General features: G+C 41.4%; 1 protein-coding gene across 2 annotated transcripts in view; it reads left to right on the forward strand.

The window, feature by feature from the left end:
* Nucleotides 1-374: 374 nt before the first annotated feature.
* wnt5b (wingless-type MMTV integration site family, member 5b) overlaps nt 375-16,917 on the forward strand; it is a 247,867-nt gene continuing 231,324 nt past the window's right edge. For both annotated transcript variants that reach the window (XM_060903424.1, XM_060903426.1), the window contains exon 1: nt 375-994. The gene's annotated coding sequence lies outside the window, so the exon portion shown is untranslated. The remainder of the gene's footprint in view (nt 995-16,917) is intronic.

A 16,917-nucleotide genomic window follows, 5' to 3' on the forward strand; every position in this document is an offset into this window, starting at 1 on the left:
ATGGAAGCTTTTTCCTTAGAGCAGAAACTCATTAATCAGTGCAAAATCCACACCCACCTTTCTGTAGGCTATAACACACACACGCAGAGCTGTGTATAGTCGGATGTAAAAAAAAAAATACACAAAAGGTTTCCCCACACCGTCATGACCCACACTGTCTCCTGCATGTTGTTAAACTGGGAGACAGGTGAAGCATTTTGTCTTCTGGATTAAACTGAAATCCTTCAGGACGTCGGGTCGTGTCCCAAACCGTGCGCCATGAGCAGGCTGGGTGTAGGATTCAGGCACACTCTTTAAGGCAGGAGTGTGTGGTTCGGGACACAGCCGAGAGAGAGAGAGAGAAAGAGAGAGAGAAGGGCAGGCCGATTCACAAACTCTCAAATCCAAACCCATTCAATCTGAACCTCTGTTCACTGAGCGCTGGAAGTCGGGGACGCGCATTTGCTCCGGGTGTGCACAGAAACTTTGGGGAACTTTGCTTTTCTTTTCTTTAAACAAGCTGTGTGAGGGTTTGATGGTTCCTTGTTGAGAGAGTCAGAAAGACCATCTGATCATCTCTGGGGTTTATTCTGTTCCTGTTCATGGCTGATTTCTGCATGCGTCCTGGAGCCAGGCTGATCTCTCGGGAACGCGCCGCTCCTCGTGTTTAAACCACAACACTGAAAGTTCACACACGTTTGGTTTCCACCTGTTGCGTTCTTCTTGTTGTGTTGAATGAGGACGTAGAGAGGAGATCAGAGACGGGGCTGAGGAGCAGCTCCACCACCCGACACCAGCCTCCTGGCGCACCGAGCTCACAGCTTTAACAGCCCCGACGCACGGATCTCCACAAACAGCCTCCATTCACACCTTTCCAGGAGTATCACTGGTACTTTTTCCTCCAATACTTTGTGTAGAAATAATAAGAGGCGTCCTGGAGATCAGCTTGCAGATCTGTGGAGCTTGGAGAAAGTTTTGGAAAGCGGCGCGCAACCACGACGCACTTTCTGGATAAGTAAGATCCACTTCTGAGCTCTGAAACACTTCACTGGATAACTGAGTGGTTCTGATTTTTTAATCCTGTACACCATTTAATCCTCTTTGCTGTGTGTGTGTGTGTGTGGTCAGAGGGGCTTGCGTTGTGCGCCGCAACTTTTCGCACAAACTTTCCGACTTGTCCACTTTCACTCTATTCACTTTTACACTCTTCTTGTTGTCCCACATCTCCATTTCTAACTCACTTCTACACACTTTGGAGCTGCACTGAGCTTTAATATAACAGCCAAACTTTAGGCTCAGTGTCGGATTGTACATGTATTTATGTGCTTATTTATTTGATTATAATTAATGCAAAGGCTCATTCTATTTTAGTATCTGAGCCTGGGAAATGGATGCTCTGGAGGTTACAGGTTTAAGCAAATCCTTCTGTTTTGTTTGAAACAGACTTGAGTCAGATGGTCTGCATTTTGAACACACTTTCCTCTCTTGAACTAATTTCTAATCAAAGCCATCCGAGTTAAATGACAGCCTGATTTCTGGAGTGAGGGGGAAAAAACTACAGTGCTGTTTTTTTTTTTTTACTTTTAACTAGTTAGAGTTAGGTATTATAAATAAACCTGTCATCCAGACTAACCTGTAATCTCTGAAATGGGAGTGTGTGTGTGTGGTGTTTTACGTACATGTGTACACACCTACAGGTTTAGGGTGAAGTTGGTTGTTCTTGAGTGCTCAGCATCCTGTGTAGAAGTATGAAGAAGAAAAAAAAAAACTGTGTCCAGAATTAACACAATTTGCCAGCAAACAGTAAAATACAGACCCCAGTCTTAAGCGAAGGATTGTTTATGTTCACTGTCTCTAATGATAGTTTCTGTTTCAACACTTAAGTTTGTGATCCAAACCTTTCAAGTTATGTGAATGTAAGAATAGCATTCGAGTTAAAATTGAACTTTTTCAACACAATGAGGTTTAAGCGACCTGTAGGCTGTTGCACGATTATCTTTAATGAAACCATTTGTTCCAAGTTGATATCCATTATCTGTTATAAATTTTATATTTAATATTTTTACAAAGATTTTTTTTTGAGCACTGTGTTCCTTTAGAAACATTTGAAAATGTTAACTATAGTACACAAAGTTACCTTCTAAAGTTTGGACACGCCTTCGAACTCAATGATCAGTCTTTTATTTTTATTAATTAAAAGACATGTCTTAAAGTCATGATGGATGTTGTTTCTCTTTACTTAATTGTTCGGTTCTTGACGTAATACTGTATGGATTGCTACAGTTGTGGAACAGGGCTCAATTAATCTCAGATGCATTAAGAAGGCAAGAAACTCATCCATTAATTAAATTCTGACGAGGCACCTGTTAATTGAAAAGTGTTCCAGGTGACTCCCTCATGAAGCTGGTTAAGATAACGCCAATAGTCTACAAAGTGTCATCGAGGTAAACACTGGATACGTTGAAGAATCTAGAATATCAAACACTTTTTGTTTGCCACATAATTCCTTATATGTTCCAGATGTTATTTCATAGTTTTGATGTCTTCAGTGTTGTTCTACGATGTCGAAAGTGGTCGCAATACAGAAAAGCCTATGAATGAGTAGAGTAGGGGTGTACAAACTTTTGACTGGTACTGTATATAAAAGAGTGAGTGGGAGAGCGAAAGATTGTGTTGTGGCTGCAGTAATTGTTCATTTTGTTTTCATATATACACTCGGCTGATTTGTCCCCAAGACTTCGGCACCCTATTTATTTTTACTACGAACTTTGTTATAGATGTCTGGTTGATGACTTGTACATTATCGAGTCGGTACAAATACATTTTAGATTCCAAACATTAGTTGTCCTAAATGCTACATAAAAATGTAGGAGACACTTTTCAGACAAAACATAATGAAGACTGCTGGGTTTTACTGAAAAAATAAGACAGAAGTGCGATTAAAGTGTCCAGAAGAACTGTGGCTGGTTCTGTAAGATGTTCAGTAAAACCTACAGCTCATTTCTGCATAAAACTGCACTCACTGGACCTCAGACTACTATTTATTTATTTATTTTTTAAACAAAGAGTTGTCTCACACCAAATCCTGGCTTCATTTCATTTATTATGGCTTACTGATTACTGTTTGTTTGGGGTTTTTTTTATATCGAATAATTCAATTTAATTATTTTGCTCGACAGCATTTCTTTGAAGTGCCTTAGACTTTTATACGCTGTATAAAAAGGCATTAGGCTTTTATGTTTCATCGTATAAATATTACACTGTGCTCACCAGGAGGCTGCACTGTACAATTTTGAACATCTTTCCAAGCCGCTGTCACAAATGTTATTATGAATCTATAATAATCTTCACACTCTCGTCTGCTTTTGAGTTAGTGTTTACTTGTGTGAACGTCAGGACGTGGTGTTGCTCCATGAAGATTGTGTCTCAAACCGTGCACTTTATGATGCACTCTGTATTTAACTTTCTGTTTAGAAACCGTCCTAAATCAGACACTAAAGAGAAATGCCAAATAGCAAGCGAATTGGAACTGAAGTCTCTACATGAACATCTCATCTCATTATCTGTAGCCGCTTTATCCTGTTCTACAGGGTCGCAGGCAAGCTGGAGCCTATCCCAGCTGACTACGGGCGAAAGGCGGGGTACACCCTGGACAAGTCGCCAGGTCATCACAGGGCTGACACATAGACACAGACAACCATTCACACTCACATTCACACCTACGCTCAATTTAGAGTAGCCAGTTAACCTAACCTGCATGTCTTTGGACTGTGGGGGAAACCGGAGCACCCGGAGGAAACCCACGCGGACACGGGGAGAACATGCAAACTCCACACAGAAAGGCCCTCGCCGGCCCCGGGGCTCGAACCCAGGACCTTCTTGCTGTGAGGCGACAGCGCTAACCACTACACCACCGTGCCTCCCTCTACATGAACATAAACTTCATAAATTTGCGTCTGTGTCTTTCTTTAGAAAGAGACATGCAGGGAAAAAAAAATCTAGGATTTCATATTTCCACACATTTACACCATGAGAGCAATAATGTTTTAAGAGTAGAATATGTGTCATATCCAGTTTGAGATGGCTTAGTGAAGTTATATAGACACACACTCTCACCGGCCGCTTTATTAGAAACCATCCCTACATCCACCTGCTGTTTTATTTGATGCGATTCTCTAATCAGTCGATTCCTCAATAGCAGCGCGATGCATCAAATCATGCAGCTATAAAATCAAGAGCTTCAGTTCATGTTCACAATGTTCAAACATCAGAATGGGGAAAATTGTGATCTCACAGTGAAGTGTGACTTTCTTTCACTGTGGCATGGGTGTTGGTTTGAGCCAGATCAGTATTTTTGGTTTGAGTATTTCAGAAGCTGCTGATCTCCGGCGGTTTTCACACACAACGGTTTCTAGAGTTCACACAGACAGAATGGTGCGAAAAACAAAAAAACATCGAGTGAGTGAGCGAGTGACAGTTCTGTGGGTGCAAACAAACACCTTGTTGATAAGAGAGGGTCAGAGGAAAATGGACAGGGGTGGGTTTCCCCAAAGCATCGTAGCACAAAGATCATCATTAAATGGTAGAGCGAGCATCTCAATGAACACTCTCTCTCCTAGTTAAGATGCTCTTAGTATTAAGAGGCTTTTGGGAAACCCACCCCAGATTGGTTTGAGCTTTTTTTTTTTTTTTTGCCAGGAAGGATATAGTAACTCATACAGTATAATCACTCTTTACAACCGTGGTGAGCAGAAAAGCATCTCAGCATGCAACAGGAAATAGAAGACCACGTTGGGTTCCAGTCCTGCAGCCAAGAACAGGAATCAGAATCAAGAACACGTTCCTATTAAAGTGGCCAGTGAGTGTATTGTGTTATGCTGAATGAGGTTAGTGAACTTATTTTGGAGTAATGTGTCTATGACGTATTTGTTTATTCCTGCAGGTTTTGTTCTCAGGATGGTGTGTGTGTGTTGGAGCTCTTGGCATTGACAGGTTTCGTTGAAGGAGCTCCGTGAGTTGTCTTCATGCTCTCGTTGTAAACGTGTGTCTGCAGGGTGTAATGTAGACAGCGAGTGTGTGAACACACTGAGACTTTTTGCTAAACCTGTACCTCAGAGGGTTTCTGACAGCGATGGAAACAGGATTATAAAGGAATCCTGCCGTTTAGGATTTTAGCATTCCGCTCGCTCACTCACTCATCCACTCGCCCCATGACACCCTTCTCACCCCCCCCAATCCCTCAATCTGTAGTGTGACAGCAGGACTGGGCTCCTAATGACCTTCAGATCTGCTTTCCATTCCTATCTGATAGCTGAAAGCCTGCAACGTGTGTCTGTGTAGAAATCAGTCTTGTTTAATTGAGCTGTAATCTGGTTTAATAGATGATGATGATGATGATGATGATGAGCGATGCTTCACGTGCAGACATGTGAAAAGCAAACAGTGCACAGCATTCCCAGAAATATAATTTGCATTCATGGGGATCTTTATAGCACTTAACTAGAAGCAAAACTCCATGGATGGATGGATGGAAGGAACGAGTAGGAGCTTGTTGATAGACGTTCAGGTGTTGCACGCTATAGACCCGATATTTTTTTTCTCCTCCCTTTCTGTGTTTGTATGTCTGTGGAATGTGATGCGTAGGAAGGCTGATTAAGACATCGATGCGTTTAATGAAATGTTTGAGCTGTGGAGAGGAGTGAGGAGCTGCAGATGTTGGCCTGGCTCGGGGAAACCTCTCCAAAACCGATTCCAGGAGATAAAACCATCAACAGCACACCTGCACAGCACAACACAACACAGGTCGACCTACCTCCTGACAGTGTATGAACACACACACACACACACGTGCGTAAACGCGTGTTTCTTTCCTCTTAAGAGGCCAGTGCATCCTTGTCTTCCCTGTGTGTTCCCTTGTTCAGCTATTTAAGATTCATTATTGAGTCAAAGCTCAATCCCCGTGAACCACAAAACCTCAACCACACACAGGCTGGGGTTCTTCTTTATACTGCTAACCATGGACTTGATTCACAGACACGAGCAGCAGGAGTCTAATACTAACGCCAACATCCCCCCCCCAATACGTCTTGGACCCTTTGTAGCTATCAGGCTCCTGCTCATAGGCCTTTATACAACACTAGGGAGTGATGAATGAGGGCAGTGCCGTGCCTGGTGTTAAACCGAAGCCACTCTGAAAAAAAGCCTCGTCTCGTTGTCTCACACTGACAGACACGGTGCAGCTTGGGACCTCGACACTCCTGGGTCAGATGTGAGACATACACATGAGACGTGAGGCACATTTCTGTGGGTTAAGGGTGAGCAAGACAGCAAGGATACCACAGCAAAATACCCAAGGACATTTTCCCAAAATGCAGTATGTTGCACAGAATGATCAACTCTTATTATTATTGTTATCATGCATGTAATAACTATCCAGATGGAATTGCAACATATGCACAGCGATTGTAATTTTTTTCTACTTAAAACAACAGGATATTTTCGACCTGGCTCTCTGTCAGGAGGTTAAGACATGTCGAAAATCATTCAAACGACTCAAAAGATCCATATGGAAATGATTTGAGGGACGTGAAATTGTAATATCCTCCAGAATATTCTGATGAAATTGCAGCATATGTTTTACCTAATGATTTACATTTTCAGCGTAAACTACAGGGATACTTTCGACTCTGTTACTTCAGCCAGACGGTTAAAACTTGGACAAAAATTTGACATAAATACAGTAAAACATCCCAAACCAGGCATCCAATTCAACACAAACATGGACAAATAAAATAAGCGTATTGCTCTTACTATATCCGTGCCCATTATTTAAAAAAAATAATAATCTGTGGTCTAAATTGAATAAGAAAATCCAAATACGCAAACTCGAGTAGATATGGAGCTAAAGGTTCTTTGTATGAAAATTGGAGCGATCCAAACTTCTTTACAAAGTGTCTCCAAACGTATTATATGTTACAGGAAATGTCTCAGAGCTGGTTTTCCATCCAGGGTAGGCGTCACTACGTATTCGTTTTTAGGGGTGCCAATAATATTGAAACCAGAATAAATAATTGTAGGAAAATGTTTTGCATTACATATATTTAGCAGACGCTTTTATCTTATCCAGAGCGATGTACTGTACAGCAAACCCAGAGCAGTCTGGGGTTCGGTGCCTTGCTCAAGGGCACTTCAGACATTTCTGCTGGGCCAGGGAATCGAACCAGCCACCTTTTTCGTCCCAAAGCTGCTTTTCTTCCCTTTAACCATGGGTTATTCATAGTTTTTATGGTTAAAATAAAAATCCCAATATATTTAGGCTCGAATGAGCTTTCATTGCTTGTAATGTTTTGTTCATATTATGTAGAAAATTAGCCTGTTTGTGGAAAGGGTGCCAAGAGTATTGTACTGGACCACATTTTAATGTCTAGTCAGTAAGTTAAGAGTATAAGAGTACCGATGATGATCAGGATCTCTCAGTAAAGTGTATGTTGGATGCACAGTGTGTGAGAATCCCACAGGTGATGCTGCTGTGATAGTGACGTAGACAAAAAACATCTGTTACATGTGAGCATTAATCAGCACTTCATCACTCCGTCACCTCCGTCATGTCAGAGTCGGACACCTAATCCACGGCCCCGTCACTGTAAATCCGCTTTTCTGGGAAGACTAGAACGTGTGTGTGTGTGTGTGTGAGAGAGTGAGTGTGTGAGTAATGGTCTGTGTGTTCAGTAATTAGAGAATGTTGCAGTGTGTGGAATGTGAAGGTTTAGCATCGCTGAGGCATGTCTTCTTCCTGTCCTGTCAAGGAACTTTTTTTTTTTTTCTAAACTTGTTCACATCTGTGGTTGTCTGCAATTACCATGATTACCTCCATTTACACATCGTCCAGTGCGCGCACACATCTAAGACAGCGATTAATTGGCAGGACAACATCTGTCAAGCTTCTGATGGAATTTCGATCTCGTGTACTCTCATGCATTCGATTGTAATATATGCTCATGTCATTCTTTAATGGAATTGAGGCATATATATTCTGACAGAATTGTGATGTGTGTGTATGTGTGTGTGTGTGTGTACATATATCTCATCTCATCTCATTATCTGTAGCCGCTTTATCCTGTCCTACAGGGTCGCAGGCAAGCTGGAGCCTATCCCAGCTGACTACGGGCGAAAGGCGGGGTACACCCTGGACAAGTCGCCAGGTCATCACAGGGCTGACACATAGACACAGACAACCATTCACACTCACATTCACACCTACGGTCAATTTAGAGTCACCAGTTAACCTAACCTGCATGTCTTTGGACTGTGGGGGAAACCGGAGCACCCGGAGGAAACCCACGCGGACACGGGGAGAACATGCAAACTCCGCACAGAAAGGCCCTCGCCGGCCCCGGGGCTCGAACCCGGACCTTCTTGCTGTGAGGCGACAGCGCTAACCACTACACCACCGTGCCGCCCTGTGTAAAATTTACCTGCTTAAGGTCGGTCCGTATCATGAAATACCGTGACCGAGGTCTCTGAGCCGAGGTCAGTATTCAACGCCAAGGTCACAGTATTTCATGATACGGACCGACCTTAAGCAGGTAAATTTTTTATATATATATATAAATATAAATATATAAATAAAATATTTTTTCTTTACCAAATTCTAATAGAAAATGAGAGCGCCCGAAAGGGAAACCATATTTAGAACAAACCTGCTACAAGTTCGTTTTCAGCTTTCTCCTGAAATGTTTTCTTTTATTTCTTCTTCCTCAGGGTAGTAAAACTTGCTTTCGCTGCGAACACTGTCGTTATCGCTATCCATGCTGTAAAATTAATGCTGTTCTCCTGAGAAATGCGAAAATAAATGTTGACAAAAAATTGCTACTACGTTTGTTGTTGTTGTGAGCGAGCGAATCGCCAAAGGTCCGTAACCGGGGTCTGGATCGTAGGATTCCGGACCGCTTGCGAGCCAATCAGAGTGCACTATTTGATGGAAACCGGACCACGAAAAAAATAATATACTGTATTTTCAGCAGAATTATAGTATAGTGAATTTTATTACACAGACACAAGTGTTTTACTAGGAAATGCACAACTTGTATTTTTCATCCGAGCTCCATGAGGGACATGGAGAACCAAAACCGTGTCATAAATCTCTATATGTCACTCATGAGGAAATCGATGAATGTTTTTGTTTTGATAAATTTGTATACTTTTTTGTTTGTGTCGCTAGAATAAAAAAAAAAATCACACGTTGGCTTGAAGATATGAAGTTTATCTTCTCATGTTGAAAAACTTGCATTTTTCATACGAAATGCATCATGGACCTGAGTGACACATTTAAATAATATTGTCTGGCGTTGAGTGGTATATGTTCCATTCAGCTAGCACGATACTGAATGAGTCAAAAACGTCTCCGACGTGTCTGTCTTCCAGTTTTTCAATGTCTGTTTTTTTTTTTTTTTAATCTTGTAAATATGCGTGAAGAATATCTAATGACGTTTCAGGTGTTCAAGGCGTCTTTTTCTTTCCCGGCGAATGAAGAAATGCTTGTGTGCAGCAGAAAACTTTCTTATTGGATATTCGCATCAGCTCTGATGTGTGACGTCATGTTGTCTTGACAACCGTGCAATATTGTAAACCATATTCAACGCTCATTCTCCATTGGATAGAGTGACGTAATACACGTAGGATAAGCGATATGCTAACAATATTGCATGCTATCGAACCAAATAAATGAAACCTGCTAGAAGGGAATAGAACACGTTTTTATTCCATGGAAAAAGTGTCCTGTATGGATAACAATTCCCGATATTTCACTCTGATGATATCATTCCCAGGGGCGGCACGGTGGTGTAGTGGTTAGCGCTGTCGCCTCACAGCAAGAAGGTCCTGGGTTCGAGCCCCGGGGCCGGCGAGGGCCTTTCTGTGTGGAGTTTGCATGTTCTCCCCGTGTCCGCGTGGGTTTCCTCCGGGTGCTCCGGTTTCCCCCACAGTCCAAAGACATGCAGGTTAGGTTAACTGGTGACTCTAAATTGAGCGTAGGTGTGAATGTGAGTGTGAATGGTTGTCTGTGTCTATGTGTCAGCCCTGTGATGACCTGGCGACTTGTCCAGGGTGTACCCCGCCTTTTGCCCGTAGTCAGCTGGGATAGGCTCCAGCTTGCCTGCGACCCTGTAGAAGGATAAAGCGGCTACAGATAATGAGATGAGATGAGATATCATTCCCAGTGTTTTCCCGCTGACTGGATGCGTGTTGTCAAAATGGTGAACCGGTTCAGAATTAAAATTCTTTTCCCAGGTCTGTGGATCTGTTTCGAGGCTTCGCTTTCAGAGAAGTCAAATCCACCGAGGAAGCAAAAAGCATAAATGTTGTTGTAGAACCGTACAAGAGTGTCGTTCTATCGTTCAAACTAGAGCCTTTTATGAAAATATTTAACCGTGTGTCTTTATTTCTGACCCTTACAGCACAGTTTTCTTGTTGCTCCTGAAGGTTAAATGTCGAACCCTGTAGCAGTGTTTTCGTATGAAAAAGTGCTCCTGTAGAACTCCTTTAGAAACCTACAACCATTAACTTTCCCACGATCCACCAGAAGAATATATGAGCGCTAATAAAGAAATGAGCTCGAACCCCAGACTGTCCTCGTTGTCCCGGGTTCTGCAAGCTGCTGTTCTGTTTCTGCTCCTTTACTCGATGTAAAGAGAAAATTGGCACGTCTGCGGTTCTGCATTCTTCAGTGGTTGAGGTGTGCATGAGAATATCCACCAGGATAATTACATACATGTTCAGTGTGTCTCTCATCTCTGGTGCGTTGTCAGTGTTCTGTGGCTTTGGCCCAGTGTAAACACAGCTGTAAATGCCTCCTCTGGCCAGCTGTAAATGTGTGCATGTGCATATTCGCTCCCCGGCTCCTCTTTAACCGAGCACAGATTGCAAAAATCTATTAAACGGCGCTCGTAAAAGTGTGAAAATTACCAAACGCGAGTGTGAAGGTTTTACACTTATGGACTTGCTTTGTTGTTTTAGTTACGAGTCTGAGGGAAGAGTCTGTGGAGACGCTGCCAGGAGGAAGATGTAAGAAATAAAACAACAGCCTGATGCTAAAGGAGAGTTATTACCACCACCCTGGAGTTGATTTGTCTTCCAGTAACAGCAATTTGCTAATGATGATAATTTATGAAAAGATGCTGTACTTTTTATCTGTTTATAGTCACCTGTAATGCTGTTGAATGTCCATGAAACAAGCCGGTTCATGTTATCACTTGTATTATAGCAGATATAAATGGTCATTCCCTCACCAATCTTTTTTTTTTTTTTCTTGTATGACATTAAAAAGACAAAGGAAACAGTTTGTTGCATCATAGAATAACCTCAGCGTGTAAACTCCTCCTGAAGATGTCAGAAAATTTCAAGTTAGAGCACTCCCTCTGTACTGGAGACTCCTTCTGTAACATCACTTTCTAGGATTTTTTTTTTTTTTTAAATACGCCATACAAGTCCATAAAAATGACACATTATAATGAGTGCATTAGTATAAACTGGTCATTTGGAGCTGCACTACTTTCAGAGCTGCTGTTGTAGACAATTAATCAACACCTTCTCAACAGTTAGATTTAAGAATGTAGTTTAACTGGATTTATGATTTCTGGATGCATCAAGATTATGATTGTGACCTTGTGGACAGTTGGGGGTCTCTTTGTTTTATGTTTATTGGTGGACGCCATGGCTTAAAGGTTAGAAAAGCAGTTTTAGGACCAAAAGGTCACCTGTTCAATTCCCTGGACCAGCAGGAATGGCTGAAGTGGCCTTGACCAAGGCACCGAAATGCCAACTGCTCCCCAGGCGTCTCTGGGGATGTTGTACTTTGCTCTGGATAAGAACGTCTGCGAAATGCCTGTGATATGATGTCAGTGTGATTTAACATTTTTTATCAGCAAAAGCGTCACCAACAAATATCGTAAGAATATCATAACTACAGGTCAGATACTCGGAGCACTTCCCCAACCCGCCCTTTTCTCTTGTTTTTATCCCCCGCTGGCTGAAAGGTCCGAAGGGGGATTGTGTCGTGGCGATGTCCGTCCGTCCCAGGAAGGGTGTTCACCTTCTGAAATCAACTCCTCTCACAATTTTTGGAGAAATTTCATGAAACTTGACAGGATTCTTTGCTATATGTCTGTAATACGCATATTGTAATTTTGTTAAATTGGGTCACATTTTACCAGAGTTACAGCCCTTGATTAACAAAATTATACTTTGACAATTTCATGAAGGTGTGCTCGCCTTCTGACATCAACTCATCTCACAATTTTTGGACGAATTTCTCAAAGCTTGGTAAAAGGCCTTGTTATATGACGGTAATACGCAGATTGCAATTTAATTTCATTTTCCCAGAGTTTTGACTCTTGATTAAATAACTTGTGCTTTGACAATTTCATGAGGGTGTACGTTCTTCTGAAATCAACTCCGCTCACAATTTGTGGAGGAATTTCACCAAACTTGGCAAAAGGCTTGGTTATATGACAGTTATACGCAGATTGAAATTTTGTTTAATTTGGGCAAATTTTACCCGAGTTATGCCCTTGATTATTAACAAACTTGTACTTTGGCAATTTCATCAAGGTGTGCTTGCTTTCTGAAATCAACTTCCCTCACGATTTTTATCCCCCGCTGGCCGAAAGGCCCGAAGAGGGATTATGTCGTGGCGATGTCCGTCCGTCCCAGCAAGGGTGCTCACCTTCTGAAATCAACTCCTCTCACAATTTTTGGAGGAATTTCACGAAACTTGACAGGATTTTGTTATATCAGTAATACACCATATTGTAATTTCGTTCAATTCAGTCGCATTTTACCAGAGTTATGGCCGAGTTGCCAGCAGGGGATATTGTGCTCTCAGAGCACTCTTGTTCCATTTCAAGATGGAAATGAACTGAAAACTCTTTCCCTGTTTAAGGAACAGCTTTAAACTCCTGAAATTTCATTTCAATAAAACAAAACCTGCATTCACAGCAAACAGGAAGTCTCTCATGATGGACCAGAGATCAGATCGGAGTCCTCATTCGATTTGTTGTTTTAATTAAAGTGTAAAACAGGAAAGCACATGTTCCATCCTGAATATAGCCACTGTGTTTAAAAAGCTACCGTATGTTCGACCTGAAACTTCTCAGCCAATCAGATTTCAGAAAAAGAGCCCCTATCATTGTAATGCCTGCTGTTTTAATCCTCAATGAGACGAGATGAGGAGACGGGATGTTGGAGCTGGTGTCAGTTACGTCTAGTTTGCAGACAGATGAGATGGAAAGTCCCACTGGCAAATGTTCTGTAAAAGGAAAAAAAAAAACGGATTGAAATACTTTTTCGTTAGATGATTGAAAAACATACTTCATTAAACGTGTGTGTGTGCACGCAATTCAAACCTCCCAGTTGCCCATGAGGCCTTAATGATTGTAAGAATGTAAGAGGAAAAATTAGAGACTCATTAAAGAACCATCGTACGATGAGGTCACATGTTTAGCATCGGAAATATCCTGTTCCTGATTTGTTTTATTAAATACTGATGAATTTTCAATGACTTAAATATGAGACTATGTGCAGGCAATTCATCTTCTTTGGCAGACAGGCCACGTTAAAAAAAAAAAACATGCGCGTGTGTGCGCACACAGGATGGTGAGGCTATACTCTATTCTATGTAGAAAAACACACCTGCATTAATTTTCCACTTTTCTCAGCTGAGAGAGAGAGATGGTTAGTTGGCAGTAAATGCTCATTAGCTCGTCGTCTCAGCCTTCGACACACTTTCCACAGCTCACACATGTAAGCATTATGATTAAGTGGCTCACTGACGTTGCTGTTGTTGTTGCACATCCTTTGCCTGCTTGTGTGATGAACATTATCCTTCTTTTGCTTGTGGTTTTAGAGCAGTTACAGAGAAATTACAGCCTTCCTCGCTCATCGAACTCTCTCTGCCTGAACTACAAAATATTTAAACATATAAATATCATCAACACCCTGATTTTCTTTTCTTTTCTTTTCTTTGCTACTGGTAACAGGACGTATCACACTATAGCAATCTGTGTCTAAATATAATTCAAAAGGTTTTAGGTCCAGCCCAATTAGAACATTTTCCAGCAGTTTACACTCTAAAGACGCTTCCTTCTGCCAGTGCATTTACGTAATGTTTATAAACACTCCTACAACATCGCAGTAATGTTTTTAGTTGTTGGAATGGTAACGAATATTTCAGTGATGTTAGATTTTATCTAACTGCTGCAGATCTTGTTATGAAATGTTCTAATAACATGACGCAACGCAGTACCACTGCAGGAACGTTATTTTTGGATCGTTGTAGCCAAATCTGGCACAAACTTCTAAAAAAAAAAAAAAAAACAACCTTCTAATAATATTCTGTAAGTAATGTGTAATGACACGTTAATATTTTGGTGAAACCAAAACAATCGGCCGATAAATCATCAGTCAGAGTTTATGATAAAATAAATATCTGAATCTCCTCTTTAAAGTGTACCAGTACTGGTCATGCTTACAACATTAATCATGCTTTATGTATTACTTATAGGCAAAAAACGCACACATTCAGTCAAAAAAACACTTTTGTGGAAAATTTTATAACGTGAATTACCCACGGAGGCAGAACCACGGGGAGCAGCCGTTGCCAGCCAGAAGTGGCGTACAGTCGTTGATTCCGGGTTATCGGGTGCGAGTAAACAAGCCGTGTTCTGTGGGTTGAGATTCCCAATTCCCGGTCAAGTAACTTCAGAACACGTTGAATAAATATCGATCTAATACTTGTAATAGATCTTTACGGCACATATGTATTATTTCATGGCATTATGTGCAAGTAGGTTTGGTTGTACTTTGGGGTCGAGAGTTTCGCCGGTGAAGCTCGACAGGTTTAGAATGAGTAGGTCATGTATTGAGAAATATCTTTGAGTTTTTAATCATACAAGCATTATAAATATACTGACAAACTTTATACTTTACACTTTCCTATGTGCCCACTGCCAAATAATATTATAGTTTTTAAATTACCTAAATTAGATGAAACACAAAACTTGTCACCTTCCTCAGTCACACCAGAGCGCACACTTCTGCATTCACAAGACTATTCCCAGGCCCTGTGTCCGAAATCGCTCCCTATTCACTATATAGTGATGACGACATTTTGTAGTGCTGTCCGAAACCTTAGTGAGGATTATTTACACCCTATATAGTGCACTCAAAGTGTATCCCTCAATGCATCACGAAAAGTAGTTTGCAACGATGGTCACTAACCAAAGCAATATATCCCATCATGCATTGCGGTCACGCTGAAAGAAATCAAATTAAAAGTCTCAAATCTGATTTAATAAAAGGCAGCGGCAAAGAAGAAAGTATTCAGCCTTGATTTAAAAGAATTGAAAGATGCAGGTACTTTGTATTGATTAATGAAGAAAGAAGAAGAAACGTGGGAAATACGCTCAGTATATTATGGAGTTAGCACAAAAACACAGGCATGTATTTATTATTTTGAAACCCACTAGCCGACTGATCTGGCATGTTTTAATTGTGCGACAGTAATGACGTAAATACCAGTGTGATGGACTAGTGTCCGAAAGTGTTTTTTTTTTTTTTTTTTTTTTTTCATTTTACCAATGAGCTCATGATATAGTCCTCTATAGTAATTCCCTATGTAGGGAGTAGTGAACAAGTGAGCGATTTCAGACACAGGGATGGTAACGGCATGATAATCACTTTCACTCTTTCGATTGGTTTCTCTTTCGCGGTGGGAACGCCCACCATAAACAGGATAAAATCTGTCTGACATCCCATTAGGGAATATAGGGATATATTTGGGCTATAGTTTGGGCTATTTGGAAGTCAAACTTGCTGCGAGATGGCATGCGGATTTTAGGCGGTTTGGATGATTCATTTTATGATTCAGGACAGTGATTGGGTTCAATCTTGAGAACTGTGACCTTGATTATGACCATTGCACCTGTGCCCCCCCCCCCCCCCCCCCCCCCAACGTTGACTTGATCCAGCCAAAGATCAGCTCGAGTAAGTGTAAATATTTCTTATACAGTGGGGCAAAAAAGTATTTAGTCAGCCACCAATTGTGCAAGTTCTCCCACTTAAAAAGATGAGAGAGGCCTGTAATTTTCATCATAGGTACACTTCAACTATGAGAGACAGAATGGGGGGAAAGAATCCAGGAAATCACATTGTAGGATTTTTAATGAATTAATTGGTAAATTCCTCGGTAAAATAAGTATTTGGTCACCTACAAACAAGCAAGATTTCTGGCTCTCACAGACCTGTAACTTCTTCTTTAAGAGGCTCCTCTGTCCTCCACTCATTACCTGTATTAATGGCACCTGTTTGAACTTATCAGTATAAAAGACACCTGTCCACAACCTCAAACAGTCACACTCCAAACTCCACTATGGCCAAGACCAAAGAGCTGTCAAAGGACACCAGAAACAAAATTGTAGACCTGCACCAGGCTGGGAAGACTGAATCTGCAATAGGTAAGCAGCTTGGTGTGAAGAAATCAACTGTGGGAGCAATTATTAGAAAATGGAAGACATACAAGACCACTGATAATCTCCCTCGATCTGGGGCTCCACGCAAGACCTCACCCCGTGGGATCAAAATGATCACAAGAACGGTGAACAAAAATCCCAGAACCACACGGGGGGACCTAGTGAATGACCTGCAGAGAGCTGGGACCAAAGTAACAAAGGCTACCATCAGTAACACACTACGCCGCCAGGGACTCAAATCCTGCAGTGCCAGACGTGTCCCCCTGCTTAAGCCAGTACATGTCCAAGCCCGTCTGAAGTTTGCTAGAGAGCATTTGGATGATCCAGAAAAGGATTGGGAGAATGCCATATGGTCAGATGAAACCAAAATAGAACTTTTTGGTAAAAACTCAACTTGTCGTGTTTGGAGGAGAAA

Source organism: Neoarius graeffei, chromosome 21 (assembly GCF_027579695.1).
Source record: "Neoarius graeffei isolate fNeoGra1 chromosome 21, fNeoGra1.pri, whole genome shotgun sequence".
Classification (NCBI taxonomy): domain Eukaryota; kingdom Metazoa; phylum Chordata; class Actinopteri; order Siluriformes; family Ariidae; genus Neoarius; species Neoarius graeffei.